Genomic DNA, 21,355 nt, shown 5'->3' on the forward strand with positions numbered 1-21,355 from the left:
TTTAAATAATACTAAAATAATTTACCTGCTGTAAAAAAAAAAAAGATTAAAACATTATGGGAACGCTTCTGTGTGATAGCGTCTGAAGCACGTGTGAAATTAGACCAACCTCATTGGTGCTACGACGTGACGTACTGTAGCATGTGACGGTGTACACACTACACAGAAGCATAAAAAGGCATATCGCAACACAACAGCGTAAGCTTCTGGCTGAAGGAAGACGCTTTCAGGCATTCAGGAGGTATGGCAAAGTAATGCAGCATCTTGTTCCATTCTCAGGGAACAATGGTTACAGTCGTAACCTGAGACGGTTTGGAAAGAACAGCTTGGACACATTCAACATCTCCTTTGGTGCTCCATGGAAGAAGAAAACAGGTTTTGATTGGCTTGAGTAAATAATGACAGATTTTCATATTTATAACTCTTTATATATATATACTAAGTTCTCCGGATACTCTGACAGAAGCTCCACACACATTATTGCACTTCTGACAAATAACACTGAGAACGAGAGCTGTGAAACTGACAGAGCACTGCATCTTTTTGACTGCATTCATTGATTGTCGAACCTCGCGCCTCTCTTCTTTCTCTGTGTCTGGCACACTCTAACTAACATAGTTGCAGTCAAGCATTCCCCAATGTTTGTCTCTCTTCAATTTCCATTTTCTACTCCCTGACATCTCTGTCTCTCCAACTCTCACTTTGTCTTAATTCTTCCTCTTTGTTTGTCCCCCCTCGCCCCCCCCCCCCCCCCCACACCTTCTAGTGTTTGCCAGGGGATGCTTATCATTGACGTGCACAACATCTTTTCCTGCACCCCATCGATCCTGTTATTGAAACAAGCCTCATTTGCAGTCTCCTTCCTGTTTTGCCCCCATCCCCCCAAACAGCCCCCTGCTCTCTCTCTCTCTTTTCTTAGTTTGCTCTGTCAAGAGAAAGCCGCCTCAACAGCTTGACAATTACCCATAATCCCTCACTTCAGCTTCTCTGCCATTTCAACCAAATGAAAGATGCTGCTACAAATTAAGTCCAATTTGACCGGTAGTTAAGACAAACTGGTCAATGTACTTAGGTTGTCAGGTGTTATCATGATGAGCATATGCTTATGAAGGTGGGAGTCTATTATGGTGAAAGACCTCTCATAAGCCCCTTTCACACAGCGCGTTGATCCCGGGAAATTGGCGGGAAATTGCCAGAATGCCTTCTGTGTGAACGCAAACACGACCCGGGATTGATGCCGGGATGGGGACCTAGTAATATTGCCGTATCAGTCCTGGAACGCGCGCTGTGTGAACAAAAGTCGTAATCATTGCCGTGTCGTAGTGATGACGCTGAAGCCGGGATCGTTCGCCAGCTAGTGAAACAGTACATAATGCGCTAGTTTATGATCGAATCAGAGAGAGAAATGCACAAGTGTGGTTCCTCGAGAGAGAAATTGCAGCTCATAAGCAAACTTAAGACGCTGCTGAGACATTGCATGTCACATCGATGTCACGTGTCTTTACGGGATTTTTACGTGTTGTGTGTGAACGCACTCTCTGATTCCGGAAAATCACTGGCAGTGTGAATGAACCAAAATCAAACGAACCCGGGTCAAATGCCGGGTAACTTTATCCGTGTATTTTCCGGAATCTCTATGTGAAAGGGGCTATAGGTACCTGAATCAATACAGGGTTAAATTAAGTGGGTCTGGTGCTGCTGGTGCACACTACTTTTCTGGTGTATTTCACTCACAACAGTTGAAGCACTCAAATGTGCTTTTCTAAAATGCCCCTAACTTGACTTTAATGTTGTAAAAATCTGGGGCTGTATTATAGAGACTCAGCATGAAACAGAAGTTGCAATAGTCTTTTCTTCCCTATTGTGACTTATATATGCAACTATACAATACATTTTTTTAGAGTGGGACTTGATTTTGTCTATGGGGAATTGATTGGATGGTTGTGGTTTATTATTGCTCTTATCTCATGTGAGTGACAGGTTGTCTCGTCATCAGATAATTAAAAATAATAATGAAGTGCAAGAAATACAGGAATATTTTAATAAAATAAGAATGGTCCATTTCACTGTTACGGAGACGGACGGACGTAGATAGGTAGGTGGATAGATGGATAGAAGTATTGTGTAACTAACTACTTTCTTTTAAAAGTTTTTACTATGTTATATCATGAATAGTTTGCAGCTCAGGAATCTTCACTACTGGCAAAGGGCTCATAACCCTTAGACGCCTCTAACTGGCAGAGTGGAGAAAAAATATGAAAATAAGAGAAGTTACAAAAAGTAACTTTCCCTCAGTGTTGAAGGCTCAAGTGTCACAACATCAAGAATTCCCCATCCGGAGGTGAGATTGCTCAAATCCACAAGCCAGCACATTTAGGGTAACATCTTACGTCCAAGGCCAAGACACACACACACACACAGAGAGAGAGAGAGAGAGAGAGAGAGAGAGAGAGAGAGAGATATGTAACCTAGCCACAACTTCTGGATCCTCTGAGCTATGCATTCCTCTTGGGATGAAAGAGCTTTTGTTTCTCTGATTCCTCTGTTGAGGTGCCACCAGGACTCTGGGGAAAAGTGTGAGTCTTCTACCCCACTCTCCCTTCCACTCCACATCGCTTCATTTGTTCCACTAATCCCAAAGATGCCGATTCAGAGAAAGAGTAAAAGCGATGGAGAAATGCCTTGCCTTTTGTCTCCCTCGAGATCAATTGTACAAACTAATCAATGAGGACTCTCCTTTCACCAGTACCAGCTCGGACACATGCAATCAATACTACTGTGTGTGTGTGTGTGTGTGTGTGTGTGTGTGTGTGTGTGTGTGTGTGTGTGCGTGTGTGTGTGTGCGTGTGTGTGCGTGTGTGTGTGTGTGTTTGTGCGTGTGTGTGTGTGTGTGTGTGTGTGTGCAGGTGGCAGATACAAAGCAGATTATGGAAGGAAACTAGTTGAATGGATAAAGAAAGGGAGTACAGAAGTGGCAGGAGGAGATAAGAAATTCTTCAGATCTGATTTTCCCTAAATGTCACTAGCTTGAGGAGTGTCTTTCCATGCTAGCCAGAGGCGTAAAAAGAGATCTCTACCCCCCTTCCTCTCTCCCACCGTCTCCATCCTACTCTGTCATTTGGAGGCACCGTGCTGGGCAACAAAGAGTCTTTTTATCCTTCATTCAGTACTCATAACGCTCAATCCATCAGCAAATAAAAATGTTAGGTATGACCCTGAGCCCTGGGAATAATGGGTAAGCAGCACCAAAATTGCTAGGACAAAGGTCAAACTCTAAAATATGAATGAGCAGGTGGGTGAATCTCAGTTGTAGTTCTTCAAAATCTTTCCACAACTACAGTATGTGTAGTCTAAAGAAAAATTACCTACAAACAGCATTCGATGATTCTGCATTATGCTTTAATTTCAAAAAGCTTCATGAGGACTTCTGGAAATGCTTCATCTTAGTTTATCAGGATCTTTTTACATCATCTCTTATCATCTCTTCTCCCAAGTGTCTCAGTATATCTAAAGAATCTCTGCCTCAGCTACTGCTAACCATTTCTTCATCTGGGTCTTTTCAGTGAAGTGGAGGCTGGGCTACGCTGTAGTCCCCTTAATCTCCTTAAAACTGTTCATTATTTTTGTCATGTGACTATATATTAGAATGGACTCATATACAGCTTCCTGCGATTGAAAGATGCACATAGGGGCTTTCGAGAAACCTTTTACTAGTTCCTAGAACTAATGGCGCAAGTACCCGGATTTTGGCGTGTTCGCCACGCAGGAACTAGAAACAATTTTAGTTCTAGGAACTCCTTTTGGAGGAACTAATTTAGCTCCTACTTCTGAGTACTCTCACAGAGGGTCTGAGCCAGCACTATAGTGATGTTAGTGTACACTGATTGGCCGAACACACGCGAAACCCCAGCCCCCGCCATTAAAAAAAAAAAAAAAGCTGTGTATACACTGTTAGACATTTTATTGTATTTTTGCGGTAACTTACTGGCAGCACTATTGCCAGTAAGTTACTGTAAGTTCCACTTTACAGTAGCTTACCTGTAAATGTGTTTTACGGTATGATACCCTTACCGCAATTTCATTTTACAGTAAGATACCCTTACCGCAATTTCATTTTACAGTAAGATACCCTTACCGCAATTTCATTTTACAGTATGATTTCCTTACTGCAATTTCATTTTACAGTAAGATGCCTTACTGCAATTTAATTTTACAGTATGATGCCCTTACCGCAGTTTCATTTTACAGTACAATACCCTTACTGCAACTTATTTTTCATTTATTTTACACTATTAATGCTATTGAATTGAATAAATTCCAAAAAAGTTACTTGAGTTCATGTACATCAGCATATTTATTATTTACTATCACAATTAATTACATGCAATTTACTTATTGTGATGCAACATTTAAAAGAGAAATTCATGCATAACAAATAAAAGCAGATCATGACAATACACATTTTTTTTTTCTTAAATCAAATACAAAATACACTAAGAGTTCTCAGCTAAAACAAGAGGAAATTAAATCAAAAGGAAATGGCACCCACCTCTCTACTAATCCCAAAAAAATAACAATATACATTTGTATGATAAAGAACAATACAACAAAAGTTTACAAATAAATAACTGATCTGAGGAATGGTGCTGCTTTTGCCCCCAAAGCTTCCTCTCCTCCAATCACAGCAGATTTACACCCGATCATTGGCGTCAGGTGGCAGCAATTCCTTTCTGCTTATGGAAAGTAGAGAGAGAGAAACAGGGAGAAAGGGGAAAATAAATTAAAAATAAATAAATAAATAAAAAATACATCCTTGGACATAACACACTCAAACAGCAAGTTCTACAGATTGTAGCACCAGCACCAGATTTGGTAGCACCGCACATGTAATATGAGCTTAATCACTGTCTTTCTTAAAGGTTCTCTAAGCGATCCTGGGTGACGTCACTTCTTGTTGACGTTCGAACTATTGCCAAACAAAACGGAGGCTAGCTAGACCCTCCCTCCTCCTCATCCGCGCACTAACAACCCAAACCCCACCCCCAAATCCTTCTTGTCGGTTATTGGCTGGAACACTGTTTGTTATGTTGTGGTGCGGGTTAGTCCAGTTTGTTTTTGTTGCTGTTTGTGGAGCCTGGGGTGTCTACAGAGACCGCGTTTTTTTAGAGTGTGTTCAGGAGACAGACAGCTAGCGGATAGTGAGGAGATATTTGCTGTATGTGACAAAAAAATGTTTGGCCTAAAAAATGTGTGACATCGCTTAGAGCACCTTTAAATTTAGACTTTTGTCTCAGTGCATGCGTTGTTTTAGTTTGGCAGGGTCGCCACTAGCTTAGCTTAGCATAATGAATGGAATCTTTTGTTGCCAGCTAGCATGTTCTGAGTAAAAGTGATATAAAAAAACACCTAATTACTTCTTGTGGCCTGCGTATTCACAACGAGTACAAATAGCAATGCAGATTAAGACTAGGCGATTTCCTAGACAGATTTTGACTTGGGACTATATTAGGGTGAAGCACAGGCGAAGCACTGCTACTTGAGTGCAGAGATATCACGCAACACATGAAATCCCAGTCAACATAATAGTAGCTGGCTATTTTTACTACAGTAGACATAGTAAATGGCGATGAACATGGCTGATTTTGTGAGAGACGAAGAGGGTGACTTCTCAGACAGTCAAGATCCAGAACCATACCTCTATGAACCAGAGTTTTCAGAAGAGGAGCTGCGTGCTTTGGAAATAGAACAACAGGAGGAGGAGGTTGCGATCGCTCAACAACCTGAGGACGTGAGGATGAGAGCCAACATAAACTGGTGGTGTGAGTGTGGGGGAATATGCCAACCTATGCCGACTGAAATAAACTCAACACAATCCAAAAGCGAAGATACTCGGTGCAGGTCACGCCGGTAAGTTGACAGATTTCATGTGTTGCGTGATATCTCTGCGCCCAAGTAGCAGTGCTTCGCCTGTGCTTCACCGTGATATAGTCCCAAGTCAATATTTGCCTTGGAAATCACCTAGTCTTAATCTGCATCGCTATTTGTACTTGTGAATACGCAGTAGTAATTAGGTGTTTTATTTTTTATCACTTTTACTCAGTACATGCTAGCTGGCAACAAAGGATTCCATTCATTATGCTAAGCTAAGCAAGCGCCGACCCTGTCAAACTAAAACAATGCATGCACTGAGACAAATGCATTTGCCCACCTATCTAAATGTAGGAAAGACGGTGAATAAGCCCTATTTTTAAAAAACGGTGGAGTGTTCCTATAAAAGAAAACTCCGGTGAAAAATAAACCTAGGGGTAATTAGCACATGGTTACAGAGTAGATCGTTCTCTGGGATGCGTTTTCATGATAATCGAATGTAAAGAGTTTTATCTCTAAAAACAGATTAGCTTATAACGCTAGTATATGGGGCAGAGAGTAAGTTTAAGTAAATCGCTAGTTAATACCACTAACAAGGCTCAAAATAGCCTCACACTACCACGGTAGCATAATGAGGGTCCTTACATGCAAACCGAAGCATTGAGAACTTTGTAAGTGTACAAACAGTTTAATAAGAAGATACTTAATAAAGACAGTACATTACACGTATTCAGACACAGACATCTTGGAAAACAGTCTCGACAAGTCGAGCAACGAACACTGTGCTAAGTGATATGAACTGTGACTTGTTCATTTTTGTATTATTATTTGTATTTATTTATTTTCTCTGTTGCGTTCAGTGCTTTCTTCCGGAAACAACAGAAGATTCCAAGTCACAGTTCAAATCACTTAGCATGGCAATCGTTGCTCGACTTGTCGAGACTGTTTTCCAAGATGGCTGTGTCTGAATACGCGTAATGTACTGTCTTTATAAAGTATCTTCTTATTAAACTGTTTGTACACTTACAAAGTTCTCAATGCTTCGGTTTGCATGTAAGGACCCTCATTATGCTACCGTGGTAGTGTGAGGCTATTTTGAGCCTTGTTAGTGGTATTAACTAGCGATTTACTTAAACTTACTCTCTGCCCCATATACTAGCGTTATAAGCTAATCTGTTTTTAGAGATAAAACTCTTTACATTCGATTATCATGAAAACGCATCCCAGAGAACGATCTACTCGGCATGTGTTAATTACCCCTAGGTTCATTTTTCACCAGAGTTGTCCTTTAAAGGATTCACGGACACCCTGAGAACAGCAGGGACAAATATTTAATGGAACTGCAAAAATTGTGTACTGGTGTTGGTGTCTGACTGATTGTGGTGGCCTGTCCGGGCCAATTTTTTGTACCAGTCCAGCACTGCATAAGAAACTTACCTAATTTGATGTTCTCCACTCAATTTCGATGAGCCTCTGCAGAAACGTTGCTACCCGGGAGTTGATGGCAGTCACCTTTCTCTTTACAACACCTCCTGTCTTTCGACTTGTGCCAACTTTGGCCGTGCACAACCTCTTCAGGGTTGATCCTTAAAAAGAATCTTAAAACAAACACAGGTCTTACATTTTCATATTAACACATACAGTAGTCATCTTTAAAAGCGGCCACTGCATGAAAAGAGGTGTATCCGTACTAGGAAACTCCTGTATACACCACTGATTTTCGGAAGTATCTACTAGTTCCACTGAGGGTAAACTTCTAATTCCACCAAGTTAGGAAACTCCCGTAATGATACCAATTCGGATGTATCTTGCTGAAGGGATATCCCCGTGGTATATGCAGCCATTTGTTGCCATGGCAAGTAATCCCCTGAAGAATGTTGTCAGGAGACATTTTCACACCTCAAGAGGCCTTTCACTTCACACCTTGACACACCTCTGCTGTCCTGGGTGTTTTTTCTCAACATTGATTGGTTGTTTTAAAAAAACACACCCCAAACCCTAAAAACTATTGGGACAGTGACCTGTAAATTTCCTGATACTAGTATTTGATTGGTCACTTTTTTCATTTAGCCCAACCCAAGCCATCATAGCAGGGGCTTGGGTTGGTTTGATTGGTTTTGGCCAGCTATGTTAATAAACTATAACCACCCCACCCACTATACAACCCAACCCCCTCAAAAATGAAAAACTTATAGGAACTGTACAGGGGAAAAAGTACTTTTATAAAATTTAACCAAACACAAGCAATATTATAACAGTTAGAGAATATAAAACAAAATAATATGTACACAAAGCAAAGTACTTTTATAAAATTTTACTAAACACAAGCAATATTATAACAGTTACAGAATATAAAACTAAATAAACTACTTAATATGTACACACAGCACAAAGTATTTAAAATGTAAACAAACACAGCAAACACAAACAATATTAAAAGAAAATAAGTTGCAGAATATGAAACTAAATAAATCTAACCTAATAAGTATACAAAGAATAAGATAACATAGAAGAGAATAAGTGAAAATGTGCAGTTTGTGGTGCAATTATTAAAATTGCAAAACCAGTGAGTTAAAGTTGAAGAAAGGAAGGTCCATCATGTCCATTTCCATCAGCCTTAACACGCTGATGATGCAAAATAGTGTAGCGCATGTCTGCCTCCAATCTGCGCTGAAGCTCCTCACAAAGTTCTGACAATTGTGGGTTCCTGTGAGATGGAGACCTCACAATCCACACTGGCCTTCCATCAACAATGGCATCCTCCTCGTCAGACATCAGCTCCACTGTTGCAGTCTGCCAAAGCTCTCTCTCTGCATCGGTTTGAACAACCTTGGACCTGGAATCCAGCAACTGCAAAACACACAATGTGTTAACCACTGAAAACACCCAGAAATGTATCAAACTTAAAGGAATAGTTCACTCAAAAATAAAAATTCTGTCAATGTACTCACTCTCATGTTGTACAAACCTGTAAATGTCTTTGTTCTGATAACCACAAAAGATGGAATGTTTATAATCCAACCAATCATGAGCCCCATTGACTTTAAAGTAGAAAAAAAATACTATGGAAGTGATTGGAGCTCATGATCAGTTTGATTTCAAACATTCTTAAAAATATTTTCTTTTGTGGTTATCAGAAGAAAATAACAGAATTTTCAATTTGGGGTGAACTATCCCTTTAAAGACAAGTTGATGAATTTCTACACTTACCCGTCTTTTCCTTTGTTGGTTTTTAGCTCCTGTTTTAATGGCATCTCTTAGCTGGGACTTTTCTGGCTGAGACAAAATGTTACTTTCTCCGAAGTGTTTCAAAGTATGTCTTGCCACACATGCTGAATAAAAGAAAATTCAGATAAGTGACAGAAACTACAATATTGAAATCATAAGATGGACAAAATATAAGAGACTAAAATTATGGACATTAAAATTGTTAAACAAACATTTTAAAATTACCTTGTATACACTCAGGGTCTGCATCTGCAAAAGTTGTTTTCAATTCCTCTAGCAGATAAGTCATGACTGCTTGGTTACGAGGTGAACTTATTCTGTGTGGAAAGAGAGAAGTGTGTCATTAAATACATTTAAAAGGAATATGTAAAACCCCATAAACAGCATGGCCCACAAAGGCTAAATAAACATAGCAGAAAAACAGCAGTCTTACCCAGTTTGTGGATCATATTTATGTGGGTTGTTTTCCGAATTGTGAAGGCGCCTTAGAGTTTCCTGTAACATTGAATAAAAAACGCTTTAATACATGCACACATAACGTTACATTGGCTGGAAACAAAAGTTTTCAAACAACGTTGTGTAACTTACAGACGAAATAAAACTCAACTTACCGCAATGCCCACAATGTGGGCTTTATCCTTTTATGTAATGGCTTTTCCCGCGGTCTTTGTTCCTCCTTGCTCGTCAAACTTTCGCTCAAGAGCACAAAGACGCTGGATAGCATCTTCGAGAAAAACAGTGTTTGCAGCTTGCTTCTCCATCAAACCCTCAAGCTGTACCTCCATCAAACCCTCAAGCAAACCTCCACAATACTGTATGTGCTGTCTTTACAAGACATTGTCTCCCCCCCTCAGCTCTGAAAACAGAGAAGGCATCTCTACCTGGGGGTCATTAACATATAAAAAGCCCTTCACACCTCACACCCACCCCTCCTTACAACCAGCTGTAAGGATTCCTGGAAACTTCCACCAGTTCCTATATACATCCACATACGTAAGGTTTCTGGATGTTTCACGAGTTTCCTTCTGTGTATTACCTTTCCAAGCACTCTGCCTCATTTATCTGGCAAACCTACAGTTTAGCAGAGATTTCCCATCCCGTATTTGTCCGTATACAGCTCTTTTCATGCAGTGGGCCCTCTAACACAGACGCGCTGCACAGTTATACTAGTGAACTCACTCGAGGCCCAGAGAGAAGGAAATTAATAGTGGAATAAAGTTGTTATTTTTGTGTTTTTTTTGCAAACAAAAAATATTCTCGTCGCTTGATAAACTTAAGATTGAGCCACTGTAGTCACTTGGAATATATTAACGATCTCTTTAATAACTTTTCTGGGCCAGCAAGATTCATTCCCTCTGAAAGCCTATGGTGGAGTGAGACAGCTCTCAGATTTCATCAAAAATATCCTAAATTGTGTTCGGAAGATGAACGAAAGACTTACATGGTTGGAACAACATGAGGGTGATTAATTACTGACAGAATTATCAATTTTGGATGAACTAACCCTTTAAAGTATTATTTAAATAATTTTATATTTTTATAATCAAAACCTTCTATTTAAAACATTAAAGTACGCGTGAACCGGAAGTTGCAAATGAATTGTCTCCAGTGTTGTGACGTATTTCCCAGTGAAACAGAATATTGAACAGAGGGCAGGGTTTTACTTCAGCGCTCCTCCTCTCCATCTCTCGCTCAAAGCAGAGTAACGGTCTGAGGGGAGTGGTTAAGCGTTTTCCAACCCAAGCCGTCAAGCCTACATCATCAGAAAAGGAACGCCATTTCAGACTGGAAGTAACTTTTCAGACTTTGATTATAGATTACCACGGCAAACTATTTTTTTCTGTGTATTAACTTGCACGGATTCATTGTTCACCACAAGACTAGTAATATGCGCTAACAAAGTAAACAGGGTCAATCTTGATTTTAAAGGGGTCATGACATGAGAAACCAAATTTGCCTTGATCTTTTGGTATATAAGAGGTCTTTGTACCATTAAAACGTCCTGCAAGTTTCATAGCTTAAGACGTCCTCCCCATTATAAACGAATCATTTATTTAATCAAGCTCTAAATACAGCTCGTTCTGGATCCATGGTAAGAAGTGACGTCACGGTACGAAGTGACGTACCAGCGTTTGCATATGACCGCCTCCAGCAGAAGACAACTACGCTTAAAGCGCAAGACAACTACGCTCATTTCGTATCGTTGTCGCGCCCGCGCGCCGCGCGCCTCACAAGTGTTCAGTCGACGGACAGCGAGTGTGTCTGTGTACAGGGAGATTACGACGCCGCAGATGTGCTGTTCCTGGCTGTGGACAAACAACATCTTTGAATACGCTGCGAAAGATCCAGTCGTCAGGGAAAAATGGATGCACTTTATTTTTTGCGGACGTCTCAGTCACGGCAGTGTTAGTTTAAGCGTTTGTTCTATACATTTTAAGGATGACTGTTTTGAGCTTTGCCAGAAAACTGTTGCTCAAAGATAAGTCCGTGCTTACTATTCTGGGCTCAACAACGACGACGCAAACTGTAAGTAATGTATTTAAAACTTTAAACTACTTTTTAAATACGCTGAAAGATCCAGTCGTCAGGGGAAAATGGATGCACTTTATTTTTTGCGGACGTCCCAGTCACGGCAGTGTTCTATACATTTAAGGATGACTGTTTTGAGGAAAAAATCCCAATATGATGCTTGGCTTTGCCAGAAAACTGTTGCTCAAAGATGTTGCCTTTATCAATGCTGCATCTTCAAAGATGGCCTGTCTGTGCATGCATTTTTGTCCGTGGTACACCCTATCATTTCATTGGAATTAGTTCAATAATGTTAAACTGTTAGCAAATAAAGCTATAGGATAATTATGCAACAATAATCCGTTTTCAAGTGTCTCGGGTTAATTTTTTTTTATTAATTCAAAATAGTTTCACTTTCCATGTGGACACGGGCTGATCCAGTCTTCGTTGTTGTGGTGATGGTTCATTTTCCTCTGATTCCGGCTCAAACATAATAAGGCTTTATCATTGCAAGAGCCATCGCTTCGCATGCATCAGCCACTATTAAACTGTTACGCCGAATCCGCAAATGTTCTGGCTGGGGGCGTTAATAATTGATGCATAGGCACTGACGTTAGCCAATCATAACAGTGGGCGTTAACACTGAACTCTTAAAGGGGAAACACCCCCAAAACAGACTGTTTGAATCAGAGGATGAGAAACAGGGTGGGAAAAGGTCATAAATCACTACATTTTAAAAGTTTTTTGTAAAAAAAACTATAGTAATACTATAATTGCACCTAAGGGAACATAATAATAAAATAAAAAAAACCATGTCATGACCCCTTTAATGCTGACTTTAATCTCATAACACTGTTATCAAGAATTTAAATGCATTCCTGCCACTTCTGAGGCTCATTTAAGTCCCAGTGAACCGGAAGTTGCAAACAACTTTTTTCCAGTGTTGTGAAGTATGAATTTTGTTGATTCTGATTTAATTTGATTGATAACTTATTCTTCCTGATTGTGTTGTATTATTATAACTCAATTTATATTAATTTATAAATTTGACATAAAGGGCCCTATCATACGTTTAGATCGTTAAACCAGGGCCCAAAATATGACACATTTAATATGGTTAAATGAATAAATTAAAGAAAGCGTAGGGCCTGCAAGGCTCCATTATCACATAATGCATCTGATAGTTACTCAAAACATATACTTACAAAGCCAAAGACCCTCAGTGCTGTGGTTCTTAAAAGAGCCTTTGGGCTGTAGTTAGCTCCTGTTGACACAGAGAAAAGAGAAAAAGAAGAAACATTATTTTTTCATCGATGAATATTGGCTAATGACTATATGTTAAGAACATGTACAGCACGTATGATACTATTATGTAAATTTAGCTGTCACTTCAGAAATAGTTTGCAGCTGTCGGTCCAATACATCTCTTACATCGTGTTTACACTTTGTTAATGAGAGGATTCATATTCATATCACATTCATATTCATTCTTTATTGTCCTCAATAGAGGACATTTGTTCGCGAGCCCGAAATTCGCGAGCCTGCATAAATCGACAAGAGACCAACAACTACCGGTAATCTGTGATTGGCTACTGCTGCTCACCGCTGCAAAACCCGTTGTAAATGGATTAATTTTCCGTTCTCCAGAACGTGAACACAAATAAGCACAAATATACACTGGGGCGTTTGGCAAATCTGTTGCGCCAAAATATTATTACAGTATCAATTGAGGGTGCTCTTGCTTCCGTTTGAGGGTGCATAGCACTCCCATAGAATCGGCCTGGAGCGAGAGCGCGAGAGAGTGCCTTTGAAAAAAACGCGCTAGGTAACTTCAAAATAGCCTAACGTCACACACATTAACGGTATTTTTTTAAATGACGAGTAAAATATGCCTTAACTGGTCGTAAAAATTACGGAAAACCATTGTTTGTGTAAATACTAGATTGGGTCCATCGACTGGAAAAGGCAGTCAGACATAATGGGATATGAAAGCGGCAGTTTTTGAGGAAAACTAAGTTCCTTCAGACTGTCCTTTTAGTAATAATAGCCTATTAGATTGTATTATTTACTTTCTTCATACATTTAGCTATATTTAATTGATATTGGTAATAGTTTACGCTGTAAAAGTAACATAAAAGAAATTTGTTAGGTTAAATTAGCCTACTTACCTCAGAAAAACTCACAGCTGGCGTCTGTGGCGATCCACTCTCAGCAGGGACGTCTGATAAGCGCGCGCTTGACACACTCACACACAAACCTCTGTTGCGCGGGCTTTGCACGCGAGCAACAATTAAAATATTAATTTTATAAAATTATAAAAAATAAGGTCTAATGTCTATGTATGGGAACCAGTTTTTTGAGAAAATTCTAATATAAAAATGACTTATTTATATAGGATTAAAATAAATCCTTCCATCCACGTGTTTTTTATTTAACTTTTAAACATCCAGCGTGTGCATTGCTTATTGAGAATGCAGATTCATGATTTTCATCTGCAGAACACAGGGGAAAAACTATAAAACATTTTTATATGACATTTTAATAGGCCTAACACATTAATACAATATGCATAGCCCTATGAGTAGCCTAATACACATTGTGTACACAATGAACACAAGTGCAGTCATCCCGCGAATTATAAGGCAATGATTAGGCAACAATATTGTGCAAAAGTTCATGTATTTCAGTAATTCAAATTAAAAGGTGAAACTAATATATTTAGTATATAACTATGCATGATTATACTTTTCAGAGGGCCGACATTTCTGTATTTAAAATCCTTTTTTAATTTATTAATGTATTGATATTTTTTTTTTTATTATTATTATTATTTTTTTCCTGTATAGTGCTTTGCATATATGCCAATTCATATATACTGCAGAGAGGCAGGCCTTGTCAAAAGAAGCCTACACACTTAAAGAAATCTGTCGTCTTCATTTACAGTAGCACTACTGCTTTTGCGTAAACAGTAAAGTACTGTAAATTACCATATACAGTAAGTTACTGTAAATTTCACACAAAATACCCACAATGCAGTGCATATTACAGTAGTTAACCGTAAATAATATAAGTGGTATTTTACTGGGCTTTTTTGCGGTAAGTAACTGTAAAATTACGGCAAAGTCTAACAGTGTAGCCTATATATTTACTCCAGAAGCTAACTCTACGAACATGGAAACAGTGATTGATGGGCCTCTTAACCAACTTTTGAGGGGACCATTAAGCCAAACACGATTGTGTATTTCTGCTCAGCTAGCAACACTGGACATCAACCACACGGCATACGCTAACTTTTCATTACTGTCTACTTTCTATGTATAACAGTACGGTCTAATAACGTATTAGACAGGACTGTTAGACAGATTGTAAACTAATGAACACAGAGAATGTAGAGCACCGTGTGCTCAGGCTGGCGTTCTCAGCACAGTCCAAATAAAGGTCCGTTGCGCCGTCAAAATAAAAGTCACAACAACAAGCGCGGTTTACTTCACTTCAGAGTTCCTAGGGGAACCATTAGTTCTCGGGGAACCACCCTGGTGGCTAGTTCCTAGAACTACCTTGTAAATTATTTTACAAATTCTCTAGCCAAGGTACCTGTGGGGTAAGGTGAGTCAGATGCTGTGACAGCAGCGTAATTAATAGTGTCCTATTACAAACTAAACAAAACAAAACAACAGTTTGTTGGTCTTAGCTGGTCTGTTGGCTGGTTATATATGGGTTTTGGGAAGCTCATATTGGGCAGATTAAGTTTTAGGCAGAGGATAGTAAGCTTTGCATCCAGTTGCAGAAAGTATTTTATATACTATTTTTGTTATTTAGTACTATTCTAAATTGTTAAAAAAATATATTTTACTACTAAAAATATCCATAAAATTAAAACTTTTCCTGGCTGGTTTATAAAAATAAGGGGCAGCAAAATAAAATTGTAAGATAAGTAAATAGTATAATTTATGCTTGATAATGGGAAAAGTTGTCTACATGTTTTTTGTTTTTTTTTATTTTTTTTAGATGTCATATTTCTAACTTAAATAACAATTTACACAGCTTACCTCATTCTCCCCTATGTAAACAGTCCCTTCTTCAAATGTGTCATCTCTTCTTTCCGAGATGTCAGTTGACTTCTCTCACTCACACTCACGTTCGCTGTTTAGAGCGAACACCTTCGATCCACTGTCACCAATTTACCACGCTAACTCCGCCTTAGACAGTTTATCTCAACAACTAAGGACTGGCACGTCATTAGTCATTTCTGCACTACTTACCTCTCCAACTATCCATCCATCCATCTTCCTCTCTCTCCATCATATTCTGGGGTGTTCATTTCCTACTTGATCTGCCCTCAGTTTCAAGTTAGCACATTCCTGAGAATGACAGTGAAGAGAGGCTCATTACTCTCACGACATAAACAATAGCAGCTGCTGCAACACCTGTAACCTAAAAAACCCCTCTATAATTATACAAGAAAATGTATGTTATTACTCATATTCACATAGCAACCAGTTTATTTTGTGTGTATACTGGCTGTAATGATCAGTTAAAGAGGGTCAGTATGTGTTGGTTAATTCTCCAAAGTCACCCATCCACCCAGTTAACCGCATCCTAACGAAACCAAAGTGAGCATGGGAAGTGTGAAAGAATCAAGAACAGAGATAAAACTCTAAAAAGAGCCAAAGAATAAGAGACGGTGTTGGATACAGAGTGGTAAGTTGATATAATAGGGGCCTGTCTCTCGTGGTTTTAAATGGAGGATTTGGCCTTCACGCCTCTCAGTGCCATTCTTAAGGAAAGCGGATTTCCGCTGCCGTGACGACCATTATCCTGGTTTCCTGGCAGTAATCCGCCATACTAGGGCCGTAATAGGACAGAGCATTGCAGAAAGTCAGGAGGCTGTTGCTGCTAGTCTCTGCCGCGGGGATCACGGTTCTAGATCTGCCACAGAGAAACACAAGCTGATCTGATACAGCTGATGAAACAGTCATGCACAGCAGGCCTGGAGAGAGAACATCACAAAGTCTGACATTTACAATTGTAACTCTACTTGTTTATAAGGTCTGCTTGTCTGTCCGTCCGTCTATCTGTCTGTCTGTATATACTAGGGATCATTTAAATACACATTAAACAACAATACTACTCAAAATAATGTGGTAGGTAGTATATTTCATTAATTTACTTTATAAAACACTACTGATAACACAATGTATATCTTTTACTACAGTGTAAGTTACTTTTTGTTTATTTGACAATGTAAACACATTGTCATATTAACAACCAGTAACTACTCACATGTAAGCTGAAAGCTGAATATGTTTTATTCACTAAAAATAACTAATTTACGTATCTGTGAATTGGACTGAACTTTTTTCGATTCATCCTTCCCTCAAATGGCTGCCGGTCTGTTTCCAGATTGAATATAAACTTTTATTGTTTGTTTTTGAATTTTGAATGGGTTGGCACCAAAATACCAGGAGACATTAGTGAACCAGCGCTCCTCTGTTAGGCCCCTGAGATCCTCTGATCAGCTTTTTTTAGTGGTTCCCAGGTTTAAACTCGTGGGTATCGTGCTTTTTAAATTGCTACCCCCAAACTTTGGAACTCATTGGGCCCTATTTTAACGATCTGAAACGCAAGTGTCAAAGCGCAAAGCGCAAGTAACTTGGGCGGATCTCGGCGCTGTTGCTATTTTCCCGGCGGATAAATGACTCTTGCGCCCAGCGCAAATCTAAAAGGGGTTGGTCTGAAGTAGCTTCATTATTCATAGGTGTGGTTTGGGCGTAACGTGACATAAACCAATCAGAGCGTCCTCTTACATTCCCTTTAAGAGCAGACGCGCTTGTTCCACGGCGGATTGCTATTATAACGGCGGATTTGCCAGCGCACGCCAGCAGCAGTTCACAGCCAAAGAGGCCGACGTTCTCGTCAGGGCGTAAAACACAGAGAAGTGACATTGGGGATGATGGGAGAAACCCACCCAAATTAGCTTCGGTTAAACAGGCGTATAATTTGGGTAAATGTGTAGCCTAATCTAGATTTTAGATAGATCTTTTTCACATCTTCACGGACACAACCTCCCTCGTGTGTTAATATTTTTCCTTGTAATAATGTATGATTTGCAAAAATGAAAACTGCTGCATCTGTTTATATTAGAGAATCAAAGTGTATGCGCGTTAACACACTGCATTATGGCCAAGCACGCGCCCTTAAAATACCATATCACTAACGCGCAACGCGCCACTGTCTTTAGACTGTTTTTTTCCTGGTCTGTGGCGCTATTGCTTTCTAAAACTGGAAAATAGCACCAGGGCAGTTTTGCGCCGGAACACGCCTCCTCTTTGCGCTGAACCGCCCCGGCGAGCGCAAGTTCATTCCCTAATTTACCGACGTGCGTCTGTGGAGGGAAAAGTCCGCTGTGCGCGGGTGCAAAATAGGGCCCATTGTCTTTATGTATCAGATCCGCTCAGACATTTTCTAGTTTTAATCTTTGTTAAAAGCTCATTTATTAACTATAGCTTTTAATTCCCCGGGCTAATAATTCTCTTTGTATTGCTTGTTCCCCCTTCTTATTATTCTATTTACTATTGATGTACAGCACTTTGGGCAACCTCGGTTGTGTTAAAACACTGAATAAGACTGACACGAGGTTCTTTTTTTCTCTTGAACATCTGCATGCTGACTTTAGTACACAACATAGACTACAACAAGAAAAATTCTCCTTTATGTTCTCTGGCACTATGGTGAACTGTAAGTATTTCTTCCATTTTATCCATCTCCTCTGAGCTGTTGATGTTGAAACATCTGTAATTCCAGCGGTTGCACTTCAGGCTCAGGTAATCAGCCAATTTCAGAGACTTATGACTCGAATGAACTTGCTCTTTGATTCTCAGGACACTCTTCGCCTGCATGACCATTGTTGCATCCTCCAGATTGCTATTTCCTAAAATGTGTTTGAGGATCTTAGTCACCATATATCTGAACTGGCATTTACTTTTTTGTGAAGTACATTATATTTCTGAAACTGAGCATATATTGCAATTTATATTTCTTATATAATAATAATTGTACACATAGGCCAGTGTTTTATCACTACTTCAGACTTTCAGACTTAATTGACAGACTGAATTTCCCTTGGGTTCACCAGTTTTCATTTAAAAACTCAATTACTGAGTGCAGTTTAAACGTATATATAGGTACACAAATCATATAAGGAAATATTTAGTATTCATAGACAAGCATGTACATTATTGATATGAAAAGCTGGTCATGTTTACATTCTCACCCTCTCATTCTTTGTTCACCTCACTGTCAAAAGGCACAAATGATATCTAGTGGTTTCCATGAATGCCACCAGGGTGGTTTAGTCTCTATTCACTGAATCTAGAAATTCACACCAACCAAGACAAAACAGAGAATCATGCCAGAAGTACAGAAAAGGAATAAGAAGGATCTACAGAGGTTACACACATTTAAAATCTAGAAAAATTGATTGTAAAGTGCCAGATTAATGTTTTAAACCCAAATGTAATTTGTCTTTAAAGGGTTTTTGAGGGCCGCCACTACACATGATCTGACAAAACTTCTGTCTGATGTTTTGAGTTTGACTATGTAGACAAAATTCAACTTTCAGATCTTAAAATTAAAATGATAAAATTACCTTAGCATTCACATCTCTGAGAAAAAAGAAATTGATAATAGTTTGATCCATCCAGTAATCACCCATACATTGGTGCTCACATACACATTCATACCTCTCTCATTTTCTGTCTCTCTCTCATCACTGCAGTCAGGGGAGGGCCGTCCCAGCCAGGCAGGCTGTGAATATTCATGATCAGGAGTGAGTTGCAGTGGAAGTTGCCGTGAAGGTGTTGAGTTATTCATCATTCTTCAGGAGAAGAGACACGGGAGTCGTCCCTCAGTGCTGGAATATTAACGAGCCACATTAATAAAATATCTACCCTCTCTTTCTCCTACCTCTTCTATACCTACAGATCTCAAGAGTCCCCATTTAAGACCACCATGCAAACTAGAGTACACACATATACGTGTAAATTTATATATATAAAAACATAGTTGTTCAAATACAGTATTTTGCATTCTCGAAAAATGCAAAAAGATCCTTATTCCAGTAATTCCACTGAAACATTGTGACACATATACTTCTTAAATCATTTAGGCATCCCAAAAAAAAAGCCACAATCATCAACACAGAAATCCAACAATACAGCAAATCCCAACAGCTCAACTCGCACATCAAAGTGATGACAAATCATTTGACGGCAAAGACACAATGCAGACTTCCAAGAAAGAGCTAGTGGTAGTTTTGGGGATTTTTTTCATGGTAAATTTAGGAAAACATAGGATACAAGTAAAGCAAGAGCGAGAGAGCAAGAGAGCGAGAGAGAGAGAGAGAGAGAGAGAGAGAGAGAGAGAGAGAGAGAGAGAGAGAGAGAGAGAGAGAGAGAGAGAGAGAGAGAGAGAGAGAGAGAGAGAGAGAGAGAGAGAGAGAGAGAGAGAGAGCGATAAGAAAGAATAGGTTGGCACTTAGGGGAGGGGTATGTTTAATTCACAGAGTGGCATTTCGGCTGTGTTATCAAGCTAACATACAGAAGGCCAGGCCAGACACTGAGCTGAAATGTGCATCAGTGGTCGTGTAATATTAAAACAGCCAACTGTGCTTTCTTTCACAGTTTCTCATGCTCCCTCCTCTCGCTTTCTTCCTAAATGCATATTTCTGCTCTCAAGATAACCACAAAAAGCCTTCGATTTGCCCCTCTTTCAGTCTCAAATGTTCAGCGCACAGCACACACACCATTTCACAGCATGAGACAGCAACTCCGATGTTCTCCCCATAGCTGCCTCCACTACTTAAGTATGAATAGTTACTATATTTAAAAATGCGCATAATTCTGCTATAATAATAATAATAATAATATATTACGTTTCCCTAATTGTCTCTAACAATGAGAATTTTTCTAACATTTTCAATAAATGAATTCACTTTTTTTTGTTAAAATCATTAATACTGTAAATTTCTGAAAAACACAATCTTAAAAAAATATATATATTTAATAATAAATAATAATATTAACAAAGAAACTTAGAAAAATCTAAATATATTAATATTTTGCTGAGAACTAGCAAGCTGACATGTTTGATGTTACCTTAAATTTTGATGATACATTATTACACACTCAGCACACAAATGCACATAATGTGATATGCCATTAATATTTGCATGCCTCCAAATTGCAACAATTCTATTAACTTTAATGAATGCTTCATACAGGAGAACATGCTATAAGATTTTTTTTTCTCTTAACTTGTCATTTTTCCTTTTCCTTACTCCTTATGCAGTCTTAAAAGCACCTCTTTATTGGCTTTTAACACCCGAGTACAAAAATACATTCATTTACATGCATTTGTGAGATTATCCCTGGCATCCTATTCACATAATTGAATGTAATGAATGTGGGAGGCAGGTTTGTTTCTGCAGCTCAAAGACAACAGCACATATAAGCTCAAAGGTGTGTATAAAGGACAAATTAAGGTTTTGGTTAACCATGCAGCAATTCAATTTCATTTAACCACACATAATGCAGAGATAGCATTGCCTTCATGGATATCATAATAAAGATAATAATTAATGTAAACGCCAGCTCCATCATAAGGTTCTGAATGGCTGAGTGGGAGGTCCAAGAAGGAGAAGTAAACAAGACAGGTGAGGTAAACACAGTACTACTAACAAAACAAACAAAAA

The 21,355-nt window shown here is 39.1% G+C and overlaps 2 long non-coding RNA genes across 5 annotated transcripts in view; both read right to left on the minus strand.

The window, feature by feature from the left end:
- LOC306995212 overlaps nucleotides 1-21,355 on the minus strand; it is a 112,623-nt gene that overhangs the window by 62,699 nt on the left and 28,569 nt on the right. For all 4 annotated transcript variants that reach the window (XR_013796820.1, XR_013796821.1, XR_013796822.1 and 1 more), the window contains exons 2-3: nucleotides 19,347-19,516; nucleotides 15,867-15,965 (exon numbers count right to left, since the gene is read on the minus strand). This is a non-coding gene — a long non-coding RNA (uncharacterized lncRNA). The remainder of the gene's footprint in view (nucleotides 1-15,866; nucleotides 15,966-19,346; nucleotides 19,517-21,355) is intronic.
- Nucleotides 4,433-14,073, minus strand: LOC306995223. Its single transcript, XR_013796824.1, has 4 exons — nucleotides 13,773-14,073; nucleotides 12,810-12,868; nucleotides 7,306-7,466; nucleotides 4,433-4,730 (listed from the first exon to the last, which is right to left on the minus strand). It is a non-coding gene; the product is annotated as an uncharacterized lncRNA (long non-coding RNA).

This window comes from Phoxinus phoxinus (assembly GCF_949152265.1).
Source record: "Phoxinus phoxinus genome assembly, chromosome: 1".
NCBI classification, from domain to species: Eukaryota; Metazoa; Chordata; class Actinopteri; order Cypriniformes; family Leuciscidae; genus Phoxinus; species Phoxinus phoxinus.